The 19019-nt window shown below is 44.5% G+C and overlaps 1 non-coding gene across 1 annotated transcript; it reads left to right on the forward strand.

The window, feature by feature from the left end:
• Positions 1-18353: 18353 nt before the first annotated feature.
• LOC118988997 (U6 spliceosomal RNA) lies at positions 18354-18457 on the forward strand. Its single transcript, XR_005066901.1, has one exon. It is a non-coding gene; the product is annotated as a U6 spliceosomal RNA (small nuclear RNA).
• The last annotated feature ends 562 nt before the right edge of the window (positions 18458-19019 follow it).

Below are 19019 nucleotides of genomic sequence, written 5' to 3' on the forward strand. Positions count from 1 at the left end.
CATAACTCTGCAGTAGGCAATTAGAAAGACAAGAACAGAGCAAGGACGAAAGGCTAGGTACAGAAGGTGGAGAGCCCTGGTGCCTAACAATGGGCAAAATGGGGAAGACAAGGGCCTCATCCCCAGAGTCATCTTTCCTGCCCTAGATATTGCTGGTTATGTGGTTTAGCCCCCCTGAACTTTCAGATCTCTGGTTATGCAATAGACCCCCTTAGAGGAGGAACAAGGGGCCCAAGGGTGGCCTCATGCAACCCCCATGCAGGGCCTTCACGACCGCTTCCTTAAGCATTAACACCCTGGGAAAACATCTAGGCCCCAGGTGTGTTTCAGCCCCAAAAAACAGCAACCAGGTGATGCCATGGCTGACATCAGGACCGGTGGCACTGATGACCTTCTCGCCTAGTGCTAATCAGTGGAGACCACGACCCTGAAAAGACAAACCTGGAAATCTGATGAATGTTCTAGTGAGATCCTCCCCTGGGACTGCCCCTGTAATCCCTACTTTTAAAAGCCCTTCAGACAGAGGACCCAGTGCACTCTCCCTCTGGGAGTCAACCTGCACCTTCCCCTCCCCCTCTTCTTGCCCCCAGCCATGTTACCTTTACCCTTCTCTCTCCCGAGCTCCAAGGGCCCTTCTTTTGCCTCTGTAACTTGTTTCCTGAGCCCATTTCCTCTAAGGCTCACTTCTACCTCTGTGACTTTCTAAATCAACTTTCTCATATAGTTTGAGCCTTTGAATTCTTTCTTAACCAGAACTCAAATACTCACGTCGCTGAACTGCTGAGTCCACTGGAATTGTGTCCTGTTCCCAGGTGAGTGTGGTGCTATTTTAGACAGCCAAGGAAACATCACATAGTGTTGTCAATGCTCTCCACAGGGTGGCTCTGAATGACCCACCTTCCCCTGGGACACCCTTTTCTCTTGCTTTGTATCTGGGCACCATGATTCCATTTCTAACGCCATTGAATCTGGACACTGGACATCTTTGATGGCATCATTAACTATTTGTAGAACATACAGTCAGCAACCAGAGAAAAGCACAGGGCAGAAAGTCATAGGGGGTCGCGCACAGGGACATGCCTATTCCAGAACTTCAGAGGAACAGTGGAGCGAGTGATGACAACAACAGCTTATTAGGCCCTTACAATGTGCCATCCCTGGTCTAAGCACATTCCAGGGACTATCTCATTTGATCCTTACCACAGCCCTCTGATGTTGGTCCTGTAATTATTCCCCTTTGACAAATGAGAAAAAGGAGGCACACAGACACGGTTTCCCCAAATCACGGGATTGACAAAGAGGGGATCCAGGATGCAAACACAGTGCAAAGACTGAGCTTAAACATGGTGCTACAGCTGAAGCCAGAGAACCACGTCCGCGCCGTTTTTGAGAGATGTGGACTTTCAGTCATCTTCTTGCCAGTTCCAATGTCAGCCTCAGATGGATGAGGCCCTAGAAACAAAGTAAAAGGAAAGCTTGGCCTACAGTAACTGCTTGACTGACTCCCTGTTGGGGAACAGGATTGGGAGGGGAGGGGTCGGGGCAAGATCTCCCATGATGGTAAATTCGGCAAATGATGTTTCGGGGTGGGGTGGAGAATGGGCGGCCCTGGGAGGAACGATCAGAAGAGGCTTTCCCAGGAACTATCCATGGCTGTGGGGGCACCAGGAGGGAGAACCCAGGCTCTGTCCCCTGACCCTCCAAGTTCCCGAAACAAGACTCTGGCTCTGGTCGTCCTTCCCCTCCCCTGACCACACCAGGCTCTCATTCTTGCCACCCGCTGCTGCTGGTTACTTGCCCCCATTTCTGAGGTGCTGACAGGAAAGAAGCTTGTCTCCCAGCTGGCACAATAGGTTTCATTTTATCCTTCAAAAAGCTGGACATTACCACTTTGATGGCTATTCATAATGACATTAACGTTACTACCTTCTTTTGGATGAAGTTTAAAAATTATGCAAAAAGGTATTTGCAAATCATATATCTGATAAGGGTTAAAATCCAGAATATAGAAAGAGTTCCTATAACTTAATAAGAAAAAGAAATTCAAAAGAGATGAGGGGGAAAAGCAAAGAAAAAATTCAATCAAAAATGAGCAAAGGGTTTGAATAGACATTTTTTGAAAGAAGATATACATGGCCCTGGATGATATGGCTCAGTGAATTGAGGGCTGATCTGTGAACAGAAAGGTCACTGGTTCAATTCCCAGTCAGGGCACACGCCTGGGTTGTGGGCCAGGTCCCATGTTGTGGTCATGCAAGAGGCAATTGATCAATGTTTCTCTCACACACTGATGTCTCTCTCCATCATTTTCTCCATCTCTTCCTTCTATCTAAAAATAAATAAGTAAAATATCTTAAAAATATTTCTTTTAAAAAAAGAAGATATACAAATAGCCAATAAACACATGAAATGATGCTCAATATCATTAGGGAAATTCAAATCAAAACTACAAAACCTATCAGGATGGTTATCACCACAAGCAAAGCACAGCAAAACAAAACAATAACAAAAAACAAGTGTTGTCAAGGATGTGGAGAAAGTGGAACCATTGTGTGTTGTTGGTGGGCATGCAAACTGGTGTAGTTACTGTGGAAAACAGTTTGTTGATTCCTCAAAAAGTTAAGCATAGAATTACCATGTGATGCAGCAATTATACTTTTAGGTATGTGCCCAGAATAATTAAAAAAAAAACAAGGTCTCAGACTCTTGTACACCATTTTTTATAGTGGCATTATTCACAATAGCCAAAATGTGGAAATAAATGTCTGTCGAGAAGTGAATGGAGACTTCCAGTCAAGATGGAAGCATAGGTAAACATAGCTCACAGCATAATTACATCAAAATTACAGCTAAAATGTAGAACAACCATCACTCAGAACCATCAGAAATTGAGTTGAATGGAAGTCTAACAACTATGGAATTAAAGAAACCACATCTACTCAAACTGGTAGGAGGGGTGGAGACATGGAAGGGGCTGGTCCCACATCCACATGTGGTGAATAAAAACTTAGGAGGGATATCTCTGGAGAGAGGAGTCCCAGCCCCTCACCAAGCCCCCCAGCCCAGGGTTCCAGTGCCGGAAGGATAAGTCACCATAACTTCTGGCTGTAAAATCCAGCAGCGAGAGAATCAGTGGGAAAAACTTCTGGAGTCCCAAGCAGTTCCCTTTGAAGAACCCATACACAGACTTACTCAGACTCACTCCCTCTGAGCTCCAGCACTGGGGTAGCAGTTTGAAAGGTACCAGTGGCGTAAAAGGGAGTAACTGAAGTGTCTGGCATAAAGGTGGGAGCTGGGGTACAGTTTTCTCCCAGGCAGAAAGGGGGCCAGAGGACATTGTTCCTTTTCTGAGCTCTCTCCCAACAGAGCTACAGAGCCAGCAGACAGGTGCCGTATTTGAGACTCCATCAACCTGGCTAACACTGTTTGCCCTGCCCTGGAGATCCTCTGAGACTCCACCTCATCCAGCTTATGGGCCCACCCATGCTACTTTTAAATATGAATGGCTGGTCTTAGCTCTTGTTTCACAGCTTCCTAAATCCTATCAAACAAGTAGCAGACTGCCTCAGTGAGTCCCCACCCCCTTACCTCTTGCTAAGTGGTCCAAATAGTAGCAGCAAGCCTAGATTCATAGCTTGGCTTCACCTGGAAATCTTAAGGCCCAGCATAAATAGCAGCCATCTCAGATTGCTTTATAACTTATGCAGGGGGACCCAGGTAGAACACAAGTGGGGGCTGACCTTGGCCTGCACCACCCTGGAAACCCCAGAGCCTGTGTACCAGTGGACAGCTATAGACCACTTTGGAGCACCACCACCCTGCCCCTGCACAGCTGATCCTCCATGGAAGGTGGAGGTTGGTGGTCAGTGGTCACAGCCAGATCTTGCAGCTGACTGGCCTGGGTAAATTCCTCCTATTGACTTGCCAGCAGCAATCAAGGCTCAACTACAAGAGGAGGGTGTACTCATTCCACATGAAAGGTGCACTCAAGAACCCAGCTTGGGTGATAGGGGAGGCTGGGCCACTGGACCCTATAGTACACCTACCACATTAAGCCACACTATCAAGACAGGGAGTCATAGCAGCCCTACCTAATACACAGAAACAAACATAGGGAGGCTGCCAAAATGAGGAGACAAAGAAACATAGACCAAATGAAAGAACAGATAAAAACTCCAGAAAAAGAATTAAACAAAATGGAGATAAGCAATCATTAGATGCAGAGTTCAAAACACTGATTATAAGGTCACTCAAGGAACTTAGTGAGCACCTCAACAGCATAAAAAAGATCCAGTCAAAAATGAAAGGTACACTAATTGAAATAAAGAACAATTTATGCCCTGGCTGGTGTAGCTCAGTGGATTGAGCGCGGGCCTGCGAACCACACGATTGTGGTTCGATTCCCAGTCAGGGCACATGCCTGGGTTGCAGGCCAGTTCCCAGCAGGGGACTCAGAGAGGCAACCATACGTTGATATTTCTCTCCTTCTCTCTTTCCCTTCCCCTCTAAGGATAAATAAATAAAATCTTTAAAAAAAGAACAATTTATAGGGAAACAAGTGTAGAGTGGGTGAAGCTAAGAATCAAATCAATGATTTGGAACATATGGAAGCAAAAATAAACAATCAGAACAAGAAGAACAAAAAAGAATCCCCAAATACTGAGGATAGTGTAAGGAGCTTCTGGGACAACTTCGAGTATTCCAACATTTGCATCATAGAGGTGCTAGAAGGAGAAGAGAAAGAGCAAGAAATTGGAAATCTATTTGAAAAAATAATGAAAGAAAAGTTTTCTAATTTGGTGAAGGAAATAAACATGCAAGTCCAGGAAGCACAGAGAGTTCCAAACAAATAGATGCACAGAGGCCTACTTCAAGATACGTCATAATTGAAATGCCAAAAGTTAAAGATAAAGAGATAATCTTAAAAGCAGGAAGAGGGAAGCAGTTAACTACCTACAGGGGAGTTCCCATAAGACTGTCAGGTGATTTCTCAAAAGAAATTTTGTAGGTTAGAGGGATTGGCAAGAAATATTCAAAGTCATGTAGAGCAGAGACCTACCTCCAAGTTTGCTCTACCCAGCAAAGCCATCATTTAGAATAGAAGGGCAGATAAAGAGCTACTCAGACAAGAAAAAAAACTAAAGGAGTTCATCATCACCAAACCATTATTATATGAAATGTTAGAGGGACTCGTACAAGAAAAAGAAGAAAATAAAGCTATGAGTAATCAAATGGCAATAAATACGCACAGTATTTTTCAGACAATAAGATGCACGTTTCCCCCCAAATTTGGGAGTAAAATGCAGTGGCAACCCTGCTCCTGCCTCCTGTGACCCCCACTCCACCACCACACCCCCCCCACACACACACAGTGAGCCAGGTAAGCTATATTTGGACTATAAGACGCACTCCCCTTTCCTCTTAAATTTGGGGGGAGTGTGTCTTATAGTACGAAAAACACAGTATTTATCAACAATTGAATATAAAAAACAAACTAAGCAAACAAGAAGAACAGAGACAGAATCATAGACACCAAGATCATTTTGATGTTTGCCAGATGGGAGGGGCATGTGGAGGAATGGGTGAAGAGGTGAGGGGATTAAGCAGTACAAATAGGTAGTTACAGAGTAGCCATGGGGATGCATAGGAAATGGTGTAGCCAAAGAACTCATACTCGAGACCCATGAACGTAAACAATGGTGTGGGGATTGCCTGAGGGAGCGAGGGGTGCTGGGTGGAGGGGAAGTAAAGGGGGAAAATTGGGACAACTGTAATAGCATAATCAATAAAATATAATTTAAAAAAGAGGTGAATAATTGAACAAATTGTGGTATATCTCTACAATGGAATATTATCAGCCATAGAAAGGAATGAAGTGTGATCCATGCCACAACATGAATAAACCTTGGAAACATTATGCTAAGTGAAATTAGCCAAACACAAAAGGACAAATATTGTATGATTCCATGTGTACAGTGTACACAGCCTAGGCAAATCCATCAGGACAGAGTGTAGAATGGAGGTTATCAGGATCTGGAGGGAGGAGGAAAATGGGACGTTTTAATAGGTACAGAGTTTCTATTTGGGATGATGAACAAGTTGTGGAAATAGTGGACATACAATACTGTAAATGTACTTAATGCCATTGAATTATATACTTTAAAGGGTTAAAATGGTCAATTTTGTGATGTATATTTTACCACAATAAAAGCAAAGCAAAAGAATTATGCAAAAAGTGTTATGGGCTGTAGTCTCTCAGTAGTTTATCATTTCATCAACATTCACCACAGCTACCCTACAGAGAGGATTACCATGCAAAAATCACACTGGGCTCTCCAGGCTGGAACTAAGAACACCACTGCTCTGCTCCTGGGAGTTCTCCCGGCGTGATTCTGTCCAAACATGGTTGCTATTGGACCCTACCTGTTGCCACAGTATCCCTGTGCTGTTACTGAGGAATGTGACATGTCCTAACTTTCAAAGCATTCACATAGCACATAAAACCACCTTGTCCCATGGGGTAAGGCCACATCTCCTCAAGTTCTTAAGCTCTAAAAAAAAAAACTGAGCTAGAGATTTAGCTGGCTGGAGTTTAAACTCCAATCATTGTTTAGTCAGGGACACAGCCAAGTTTACATAATTCAGAAGGCAAGCTTAACCTCAGGGTACCTTAGCTGTTGTTCCATGGAGCCCGTCTTGAGGATTTAGTTTGGAGCAAACTGCTCATCCAAATTTCTTCTGTGTGCTGGAAATATAAAGATGAGTAAGTCATAACTCTTGCTCTCACGAGGCTTTTATTTCTAATNAAAAATCACGCTGGGCTCTCCAGGCTGGAACTAAGAACACCACTGCTCTGCTCCTGGGAGTTCTCCCAACGTGATTCTGTCCAAACATGGTTGCTATTGGACCCTACCTGTTGCCACAGTATCCCTGTGCTGTTACTGAGGAATGTGACATGTCCTAACCTTCAAAGCATTCACATAGCACATAAAACCACCTTGTCCCATGGGGTAAGGCCACATCTCCTCAAGTTCTTAAGCTCTAAAAAAAAAACTGAGCTAGAGATTTAGCTGGCTGGAGTTTAAACTCCAATCATTGTTTAGTCAGGGACACAGCCAAGTTTACATAATTCAGAAGGCAAGCTTAACCTCAGGGTACCTTAGCTGTTGTTCCATGGAGCCCGTCTTGAGGATTTAGTTTGGAGCAAACTGCTCATCCAAATTTCTTCTGTGTGCTGGAAATATAAAGATGAGTAAGTCATAACTCTTGCTCTCACGAGGCTTTTATTTCTAATAAAAATGTAGAAGTAATGTCAATATAGGGTGAAGTGTTAACAGGCATGTGTTCAAAATGTTACAGTGTGATGAGGGTCAGGTTGGGGGGAGCAAAAGAGGGGTCATTATGGGTCACAAAGACAAGCTGGCATTTGAGCCAAGTCCTGATGGAAGGATGGAGTTTTCCAGGAGGCAAAACAGCAACAGGGGACTTCTGAGGGAAGGATCAGCATTTTCAAAGCCACAAAGAATGACAGCTGGGCCATTCAGAAAACCACAGGCAGCCATGGGTAGATAGAGCAAAGGTGAGTGGGGCGTGGCAAGATTTTAGAAGGATAGAGAGGAAATTTAGATGTTATCATGTGCTCAATGGGCAACTGAAGGGTTTTAAGCATGAAGGGAGCTTGGAGGGATATGACCAGGTTTTCACTCTTGAAAAGAAATATGACTAAAGACACTGAAATACAGAACAGATTGACAGGGACCAGAGGGGAGAGTGGAGAGAATCACAGGGGAAAAGGGGAAGGATTCACAGGAACAAGTATAAAGGACACATGGACAATAACTAAGGGTGGGGGCGGAAATGGGAGGGAGGTGGGGAGCACTGGGGGGGGGGGGCAGGACTAGGAACATAAGACAGAAAACTGTACTTGAACAAGAATTAAATTTTTTTAAAAAAGAAATGTGGGCCCTGGCTGGCGTAGCTCAGTGGATTGAGCACAGGCCTGTGAACCAGAGGATCACGGTTCGATTCCCAGTCAGGGCACATGCCTGGGTTGCAGGCCAGTTCCCTGCAGGCCAACTCCCAGCAGGGGACGCATGAAAGGCAACCACACATTGATTTCTCTCTCCCTCTCTCCTTCCCCTCTAAAGATAAATAAATAGATAAAGTTAAAAAAAAATTCTTGTGTTGGGAAATCGCTTTATAGAAAAGCTATGCCATTTTTAATATTTAAAAAAAAAGAAATGTAAAGTTTAGAGGATGGATTTGAGGAGTCAGGAGCTTGGCACAATGAGGCCAGTAGGAAGGATGTCAGAGTAATCGAGGTGAGAGATGGAAAAAGCCCAGATTCAAGAGGACTGAGGGAGAAGCAGAGACAAAATAATAATTGTAACTATTGTAGTAGAGCGAGGTCCAAAATGAGGTCACACTTCTTTTCATCTTGGACTTACAGTGAGGTGGAAAGAGCCTGCAGAGCTGGAGGGAGGCTGTTCCGCCCATGCCCTGCTCTTGCTGGGAAGCTGTGGGAGCCTGCAGGGGGGGCAGGGTCTGTGGCTGCTCCCCCCTCCATCCTCTTCGGCAGTGCGCCCTTGCCTGGCCTGCCTAGAGGATCTGAAGGCATGTCTTTTATTTGACTATTATTTTAATTTACTCTATTATACTTCTTGACTCAGATGCTTCCAAAGCCTAGAAAGTATAAGAAGATACTGGAGAGTGTTCCTCTCATCATCCTCCATCCACTTGATTCCCACCCTGACCTGCAAAAGGTAGCCACTGTTACTAGTTTCTTCTGTATCCTTCCAGAGATATTTTAAAATGCATATTCAAGCAAATCTGATGATACATTCTTCCTTCCTCCTTTGATTTCCTTTCCTTCCCGAGGGTTCCTCTTCAGAAACAGTTAGGAAACCCCGGGGGAGCTCGTTCAGTCCCACGGAGTCAGTCCTGCTTCTCCTCTGCAGTGCCTTAACGTGTAAGGGTCCTGAGAAAACACCGGTGCAGCTAGGGCAAGTCCTAAATGCTTCAGGACACCCCTCCATCCTGGACACACATGCTGGCCAGCCCCGGGCAGTCCAGGGGAGACTCGGACCACGGAGAAAAGCGCAGGTCCCACTGAGGCCCCCACTCCCAGACTGAGGAGAGGGACGCTCTGTGTTATACTAAAATGTGACTGCTCCACAGCCAGGGGTGTCTGCATCCTCAGGGACTGACATTTCCCTTCACATTTAGCCATTTCCCCTCGGCCCATGGTGGGGTCAGGTGGCTGGACCACAGGAGACCAGCTCTGGGATGGACACTGCTCCTAGAGTCAACTCTCCAGACCAGGGCCTCTTTGACCTGAGCCTCCTCAGGGTCACTGCTGTCCCCTGCTGCCAGCTGACCTGAGCCCAGGCCACCTCAGTCTGCACCTCAAATCCAGCCAGAATATTATATTAACTCTTAAATTAAAGGGAGAGGCTCTAGCTTTCACCGTTTCCTTCCAGAAAGTTCTTTGCAGGTTGCAAACAAGGGTGCCTTTGGGAGGAGCACCACCTCACCTCACACACTGGATAAGTTTTTGATTTCAATGGTTGGGGCTAATAAAGGAGGAGGACTGAGTTCAGGGAGGGCTTGGGAGATGAAATCAGTTCCGAACATGATGAGTTTACCCATAAATCCTGATGTTAATGGATTCTAAGCTTGCCATCTCTGAATTCTCTCAAGCATATACTACCCTTCATAATCATCTTTAAGCTTCTTCTGAATTTTTTCTTAAGTAGTGAAAGTTGTATTCTGGAACCTACACAGGATGTCTGTTATTAAAAAAAAACACATCATGACCCTGGCTGGTGTGGCTCAGTGCATTAAGCACTGGCCTGCAGACTGAAACGTCACGGGTTCCATTCCCAGTCAGGGCACATGCCTGGGTTTGGGGGCCAGGTCCCCAGTTGGGGGTGTGTGAGAAGCAACCAAATGCTGTACCTCTTGCACATCAACATTTCTCTCCCTCTCTCTCCCCCTACATTCCCATCTCTTTAAAAGTGAATAAACAAAATCTTTAAAAAAACTAAAAAATAAAAAAACACACAATGTAATGCTCAGGGGACACAGCTTGATACCCATAAAACATACCAGTGTTTAGTAGTTGAATAAAGATACTCAAATACCAATGAGAAGTGAGTGGCTAAATAAAGGATGAACTATTATCATGCCATACCTATAATGGGAATTCAATAATTTTACGTTAATAAGAACTAACACTTACAGAGTGAATACTCACTATGTGACAGAATGCATCTAACCATTTGGCATATGCCCCCATCCCTATAATGACGGTATTATTTTTGAAGGTGTTATTGTTGTTGCTGTTATTGTTATTGTGTTTTCCACATTTTACAGATGAGAAAACTGAGGTTCAGAGAAGTTAGGTATTGGGTCCGCCAAAAAGTTCATTTGGTTTTTTCCATACAATGGCTCTAGTACTGCTTAGTTGTCTTTAACTTCATTTGAAGCAATTTTGTTAGATTGTATTGTGACAGCTGTCCTATCAGCATGTATTTAAAAAAACGTATCAAAATTGGTGAATTTTTGTGCAGCCATTTTAATATTGAAGATGGTAGAAAATAAGCAACATTTTTGTTGTATTATGCTTTATTATTACGAGAAAGGTAAAAATGCAACTGAAACACGCACAGGAAATTTGTGCATTGTGTGGAGAAGGTGCTGTGATTGAACAAATGTGTCAAAAGTGGCTTATGAAATTTCTTGGTACTGTTGACATTTTGGCCAAATAATTATCTGTTGTCAGGCTGTCCATGTGCTGGAAGATGTTTAGCAGCATTCCTGGCCTCTACCCACTGGCAGCCATTAACAGGAGAGAGCCAACATATGCAAAATATCCAAATCAATAAAGTTAGTGATGAAAGTGAAAAATGTATCTTTTATTTTACAGAAGAAACCATACGGACTTTTTGGCCAACCCAATAACTTGCTTTTAATCACAATTACTCTGTTAAAATATCAATTTGGATGCTAACAGGTCCCAAAGGAACAGTGGCTCAGACAAAATAGAAGTTTAATTCTCTCTTTCATGCAGGTCTCACCAGGAGCTGTCCAGGGTTGGCAAAGCAGCTCACCTTTGTGGGGGCTCCAGGCTGCTGCATTCTCAGTGCTGCCTTCCCTAAGGGCTACCCCATCCCATCCACCTTGTCAAAGAAGGAACCATGTCACTTCTGCGTTCCAGCAGTGAAGAAAGGAAATGGAGGGTCCATCTGGCTTTTTAAGGGCATAACCTGAAAGTTGTATTCACATTCCATTGGCCAGAATGTGGTTACATGGTCCTATCTACTTGCAAAGGAGGCCAGGAAGTGTAATATTGTTGTTGTTGTTTTATTGTTTTGTTTTGTTTTTAAAGAGAGGGGGAGGGAGGGAGAAAGAGAGGGAGAGAAACATCAATGTGCATAATCTTTATTCTGATCAAATGCCTGGTCACAATTCAGGGAGGAAGGGGGAAATGCATACTGGAAAACAAATAGTGATCTCTGCCAAAGTCAGAAGGAGAACTGGGTTTCAAACCCAGCAATTTGACTTTTACCGTTGTCTAAGAAGAATTGAATGAGTTGGTTTTTATGATCCCTCCCAACAGTTTCTTTTAATATTCTACTTTGAGTATACACACACAAAATATATAGCCGATAACTCTTCTAGTGTAAGAGTTTTAGATATAGTTGTCCATTGATGGGGAACCAGGTAATGTTTCAATTTTTTCTTTTTCTTTTTTCTTTTGTCTTTCCTCCCTCCCTCCCTCCCTTGGTAAGTTGCCAAATGCCTCACGCTTTATGATCCTAAATGCATCATGCCATCATCAGTTTTAACAGTTTTCTCTGCCACCAGACTGTACAATTGAGCTTGGAAATTGCTGTTCACCAATGTAATTACCCAATCATTCATTAACAAGTGGGGAAAGCTAGGGCAACCTTTGAGAGTACTTCAAAGGTACTGTAAGAAAACATTCAAGGCCAGTATCAAACTTCATTAATTTGCCTCAATTTGACAATTTTTGTTAAAAGACCAATTTTATCTCATTCATTGCCAAGTGCTCTATTTTAGCTCAGTAGGGTACCATCCTAATCAGGAACCTTCATAATGGCCATGTACGCACAACATTCCTGATGCCTCTTTTCCCGATGCTTTCCTCTCCCTCTCACTGCTACAGAAGCAATTTTGTTTGAATCTCTGAAGACACTTGAGACACATTTTACAAAACTAATTTTAAGTATGTATTAATTCAATTGAGCATTCCTGGCGTGGCTCTTTCAGCTGTGCAGAATGCCACAGCAATGAGGGAATTGTTTGTTTCAGAGCAGGAGATGCCAATGTGATGACAGACATTTTTTTTTTGAGGCATGTAGCTGCGGGCTATTAAATCTGCATTTCCTGACATTCATAACGGTCTGTCTGCCACTGTCTGCCACTGGACGTGAGTAGAGAGTTAGTTAATAACTCTTACTTTTCATAGTGTGTTAAACAATGCAACATGCTTTTAAATAATTATTTCATTGAGTCTTAACAATACCTCTGAGAGATCGGTAGGGACAGACTGGCAACATGAGAACATCCTAAACGTCATTCTCACAAGACAAAGTCTTACTGCCTGTACTTGATAACATGGGTACTCCGAGTATTTATTGTAGGTTTAACTTATGCACACTTACATGATATTATCTTTGACCCTTTTGTTTTTTAAAGATTAAAACAATTTTGTCTATTGATTTTTAGAGAAAGAGAAACAGCTATTTGGGGTTCCAGTTATTTATGCCTTCATTGGTTGCTTCTTACATGTGCCCTGACAGGGAATTGAACCTGCAACCTTGGTATATCAGGACAGCACTCTAATTAACTGAGCTACCCAGCCAAAGAAATTATAGTATTTTCAACAAATGTTCATTGAGGAGCTTCTCCTATGAGCCAGGGTGTTACAAGATGTTGGGGAGCCACAGATGAACAAGAGATTGTTGCTTCCTCCAAGGAACTCTGTCTGCTGGTGGGGGAGGGGAGAGAGATGTGAGCACCACTATCTATCATCAGATGCTAAAAGTGCCATAGCCCTGGCTGTGGCTCAGTGAATTGCGCATCGGCCTATGAACCGAAAGGTCACTGCTTCAATTCCTGGTCAGGGCACATGCCTGGGTTGTGGGCCAGGTCCCCAGTTAGGGTCTGCAAGAGGCAACCAGTCGATGTTTCTCTCACGCCTCAATATTTCTCTCCCTCTCTTTCCTTCCTCACCTCTCTCTAAAAATAAAATAAATAAAATCTTAAAAAATGCCATGATCGGTGTCTTCTGGTGTGAGGGGAAAGAAGGTTTCGGAGATTGTAGGGGATAGTTGTGCTGAGCCTTGAAGTGTAAGCAGGATTGGCCTGGCAGGAACATGTAGAGAGGACAGCACTGAGTGGTCACAGCATGTAGCGGGGAGGGGGTAGGGGCAGGGGCTACTCCGAACTGAGGGAAGGGTGTGGCCAGACCAGAGCGCATGTAGGGGAGGGGGATGCCTTCAGTTAGGTGGGTGGCGGAGGGCTTTGCTGCAGTACAGTTTTTGAACCCTTTAGCCAAACCAGAAAGGTAGGAAAGAATAGATCTAGTTGGACGTGAGTTCAGACTCCAAGGGCTTGTTGACTTGGGGAAGTTACTTCATCGTCGTCTGTAAAATGGGGTACTTGTGGGTTAGTTTTGACTGTTAATGAGCTAGTGAGTGGAAAGTGCTTAATGCAGTGTCTGGAACACAGCAAGTACTCACTAGCTATTACCTACACCTTGCTAATATTTCTTTACCTTTTCTGAATCAGATTCCTTTGAGAACAGATGAAGCTTCTTCCTACACACAGCATTTCGTGTATAATTCAATGGGGTTCACAGACCCGCCCAACCCCCACACTGGATGCCAAGTTAAGAACCCTGCTGTAAGATATAGGGACTTATCTGAAGTTTCACGGCAGAAGAGTGTTAAGAGCAGATTTGACTTTTGTGGGGGAGGGCGAAATCTGGACACTGAGGACAGAAACTATCTGTGGTTCTCAAATCTGACTACACATTATAATCATCTGCTTCAGCTCTACTCCCCAGATATTCTGATTTAATTGGCCTGGGGTAAGGCCAGGCATCAGGATTTAAAAACCTTTCAGGTGATGCTAATGTGTAGCCAGCTTTGAGAACCACTGAAGTAGGTCCAGTGTTTGTCAGCTGGAGAGAGGAGAATGGCAGCAGAGGAGGAGTGGAGAGAAGGCAGCAAAGATGGGAAGGAAAAAAGAGGAAAGACCTGTTGTCCTCAAGAAAGAAGACAACTACCAAGAAGGGTTCCTGGTGACTAACTGTGCTCAAATGTAAAAACAGAGCCTAGAAGCCATTTCCAAACAGGGGACTCACGCAAACCATGCTTTGGGGAGAAGCCTGCACTGAGCTGCCGGCCACCCACACTGAACTGCCCGTGTGCACTGCGTTCCTGCCAGCCGAGCCAGTTCTTATAAAGGGGTTCTTGAGTCATATTTCAATCAATAGGACTGAGTCTTTTTCCATCCCATCGGAGCTGTACTGACCAATCAGACCAACTCCATTCTGACCAATCAGGGCAGTGCTATTTGTACCAGTCAAACTATGAGGTTTTGGAGTCCTCATCTGCATGAGGACAGACCATTCAGAGACCAGGGGAAGGTACTTTTGGCTATATAAGTAAGCTCCCCTGTGCTTTGGGGAGCTCACTTTCCCTTTCCTCTGAACAGTAAAGATTATGTTCCCAGGCTGGAGTGGAAACACTGAAGAGGGTTCAGCAGAGAGGCGCAGACAGCACAGGCAGAGTGGGCTGGACCAGACTAGGCAGAGCCCAGCAGAGCTGTCTGCTGGAGAGGCCGCCTCACAGCCCTGCTGCTCCACAGCCGTGCTGTGTCCCAATTGACTGCAACTCGATTGTGCTGTCTCACAGCCTTGCTGTTCTACAGTTGTATCACAGTTGAGCTGTTTGCTCTGAACAGTTTCCTTCTTCACCCACCCCAAATTGGGGATTACTGTTGGTGTTGAATTAGCACCAATGACCATTGGTTGACAGGTTCCAGAAACATCTTGGAGATAGAATCAGTAAGTCTGTGTGACTTATTAGATGTAGTGAGAGAAGAGGGTGTGAAGTCACCCCATTCACCCAGACAGAAGGAAGGAAGGAGATACTTACATTTTATTACTTATTGCTTTTTCTTTAATATGTAGGAGGCAAGAGTTGGGAAGCAAAAAGGTTTTTTCAATAAACATACTTAATACAGACAGTCCTGACTTACACTGGTTTGACTTACAACTTTTCCTCTTTACAATGGTGTGGAAGCAATGTGCATAATAAATTACCTGAGATAATCAATACTGTATTATAAAATTGGCTTCATGTTGAACAACTTTGCCCAACTATAGTTTAATGTAAGTGCTCTGAGCATGTTTAAGGTAAGCTAAGCTATGGCATTTTCCAGGTTAGGTATAGTAAATGCATTTTTAACAGATATTTTCTGCTTACAATGTGTTTATTAATACATCCAATAATAAAGCATATCCAGTCATAAATTCAATAATAAGTCATATCCAATCATAAGTCAAGGAGCATCAGTATCCATTTATTAAGTGCAAACTGTGGGTTTAGATTTATTTTGGATACTTTTGACATGACTGCAGAACATGGAAATGTCACACAGGCAGCTGCAAAATACCAGTGCAAGTAGTCATTGGTCGCTGGTTCAAGGCCAGGTGGTTGAAGAAGGATGTGGATGAGATGGTTCTGGAGGACAGAGGAGACAAGACCACCAGTTATGGCTCTCAGAAGGCCAGGACTCCTGAGGGAACACTGAGGAAGAGAAAAGCATTGATGTGGGATGGTGAGGACCATGAGAGAAGGAGGCCAAAGTTTCCAGAAGGAGTGGGTGGGTGGCCATTGTGTAAAATACAATAGAGAGGCAGCCTGAGGTGAGGACCTGGAGGAACAGGCCCTGAGCTTGGTACATAGGAGGTGGCCATGGCTTTGGAGATAGTGGCAGGGACAGAAGCCAAATTCCAGAGGGTGCAGACGAGAAGAAAGTGAGGAAGCGTGAGCATCGGTGTAGGAAGTTTGGGGCAAAAGCAATGAAAACAGTAGCTGCATGGGAGGAAGGGTGGAGAATCAGAGCTTTTCTTTTAGGTTGGAGTGGCGTTATTGTAGTCTGAGGGGAAGGAGCCAGGCTGGAGGAAACCATCAAAAATACAAATGAGGGAGGAGACAGCCCCTGGAGCCAGGGCTCACAAATGCTGGGAGAAGAATTGCCGTGGGGTAACAGTAGGGATGTTGTTTCTTTTAGGTAAAAGAAAAGGAGTTTCTCCAACGGTACAGTCCTTCCAAGGACTGTCTGAGAAGCCATCCAAGGTCATTTCTGTATCCCCAGGCAGCTTCCTACCTATACTATATTCTCCTTCCCAATTCCAGTTCCCAGAAATCGATCCATTTCTTTCCCTCCTCAAATGCTGCCACCACTCCCGGCCTTGAGGCTGGCTGGAGAGTGAGCTGCAATCGCTGGGGTTTCCACCTTCTTCACAGTTCCAAAGGAAAAGCCCGGGCCTTTCTGTTGGCAGCTGATGGTTAATCACCCTGTGGGGGGAAAGCAGCTGGAGTTACAGGAGTTATAGGTGTGGCTGACCAGTGTGGCTTAGTCGGTTGGGCATCATCCTGCAAAGCAAAAGGTCACTGGTTTGGTTCTTGGTCAGGACCCACGCCAGGGTTCCCTCCTTGGATGGGGTGCATAAGGAGAGGCAACTGCTGGATGTTGTTTCCCTCCCTCTTTTTCTCCTTCCCTTCCCCTCTCTCTAAAAATAAATAAATAAATAAAATCTTTTTAAAAAGACTTACAGATTCCCACAGTTCTTCAGTAACTTCCTCTGGTTCCTTTTTCCTTTTCAAGAGGGTGCCCCCCTCTGCTCTCTGCATCTCTTGCATGGCTCTCGCTTCCAGGGGCTTTCTGACTGTTCCCTCCTTCCTCCTGCCACCAATGGCACTAAGTCTCCTGGTTGTCCTCCTACCCACCGATTTCCCCGCTCTTCCTGACCTCTAGATGTTGGGTGTCCAGGGCTCTGTCCCATGCTCTTCTCTTCCCCAAATACACCCTCTCCAAGGGTCATCTTGTCCAGTCCCATCACTTTAACTCTTATCTCTGCTGATAGAAGAAACGCTAAACCTATCCAGAGTTTTTAGGAGTTTATTTGAGCCAAATAAACTGATTACAATGGCAAGATCTCAAATGCTCTGGAGGATAACAGTTTTGCAGTTTTGTTTATGCATTTGAAATTAAGGAGGGAACGCAAGATGGGAGAAAGCAAGGTGGGGATTGGATTACAGGATAAATATTATACGCTCTCTGGGTGAAAGGGCTTAAAACCCTTTCACTGAAGAAGTGAGAGCCCTGGGGCTGGACTGCCCACCACGACCTGCACAGGTAGAAATTTATGATCAGATCACCCTGTGAGGTTACTTTCCATGAAGCCCCCTTTTCACCCACATCTCTATGCTGAGGTCTCCCCAGTCCTGACCCCTCATTCCAACACCCTAACTTGTGACTGGCATTTCCATGTGAACATGCCATAGGCCTCCGAATCGCAACACACCCCATTTTCTTCTCCTCCATCTGCCCCTCCCTCTATTTCAACTCTCAACACGTGCCAGTGATTGTTCCTCAGCTGCTTAACCGAAGCCCAAGTCATCCTTGATTCTTCCCTTTCACTGGTCTCCCAAACGCAATCCATTAGCAAATCCTCTGGCTCTACTTCCAAAGTACAGGGTCTGGCACAAATAACGCCTCTTTCTATTGCAAAGTATTTCATTACAAAATCATAAGCATGTAATTCTGTAACATAACAGTATCACACTCAAGCACACCATATGACATTTTAGGTGAAATGTTCAAATTAAAGCTATAAATTATTACACCCATGTTATTTTACCCTACCAACCACACTCAAACAGGCCTTACTTCTGCCAGACTCTGTATATTGACATCTGTCCGTATCCTCCATCTCCAGTCTAGCCAGTGCTACTCAAAAAGTGGTTTGCAGCCCTGGCTGGTGTGGCTCAGGGGACTGAGCACCAGGCTGCGAACCAAAGGGTCACACATTCGACTCCCAGTCAGGGCACACGCCTGGGTGGCAGGCCAGGTCCCCAGTAGTGGGTGCATGAGAGGCAACCACACATTGACTGATGTTTCTCTCCCTCTATTTCTCCCTTCCTTCCCCTCTGTTTAAAGATGAATAAAATCTTTGGGGGTGGGAGGAGTGATTTGCAGAGCAGCAGCAGCAGCATCACCTGGGGAGCTTGTTTAAAATGCAAAAATCTGTGCTTGTTTCAGCAACACATACTAAAATTGGAACAATACAGGGAAGATTAGCATGGCCCCGGCACAGGGTGACACAAAAATTCGTGAAGCATTCCATCTTTCTTAAATGGTGTTGGGAGAACTGGACTGGTTCATGCAAAGAAGAGAAAGTAGACCACCACCAACTTATACTCTACACCAGAATAAACTCAACATGGGTAAAGGACTTAAACATAGTTGTGATACCATAAAAGTCCTAGCGGAAAACATAGGCAATAAAATTTTAGATATCCTACACAGCAATAGTTTTACTGATACATCTCCTAGGGCAAGGGAAATAAAGTGAAAAATAAACAAATGGAATTACCTCAAATTAAAGAGCCTTGGCATGGCTAAAGAAACCACCATCAAATGAAAAGAGGACTGACTGTGTGGGAGAACGTATTTGCCAGTGATATATCGGACAAGGTTTAATCCCCAAGATGTGCAAAGAACTCAAATGACTCAACACCAGGAAGACAAGCAAGCCAGTTTAAAAATGGGCAAAGAACCTGAACAGACACTTCTCCAAGGAGGATATACTGAGGGTCCATAGGCATATGAAAAGATGCTCAGTCGATTCCCAGTCAGGGCACATGCCTGGGTTGCGGGCCAGTTCCCAGCAGGGGACTCACGAGAGGCAACCA

Source organism: Sturnira hondurensis, unplaced genomic scaffold, assembly GCF_014824575.4.
Source record: "Sturnira hondurensis isolate 20B ecotype Veracruz unplaced genomic scaffold, ASM1482457v3 Scaffold0006413, whole genome shotgun sequence".
Classification (NCBI taxonomy): Eukaryota; Metazoa; Chordata; class Mammalia; order Chiroptera; family Phyllostomidae; genus Sturnira; species Sturnira hondurensis.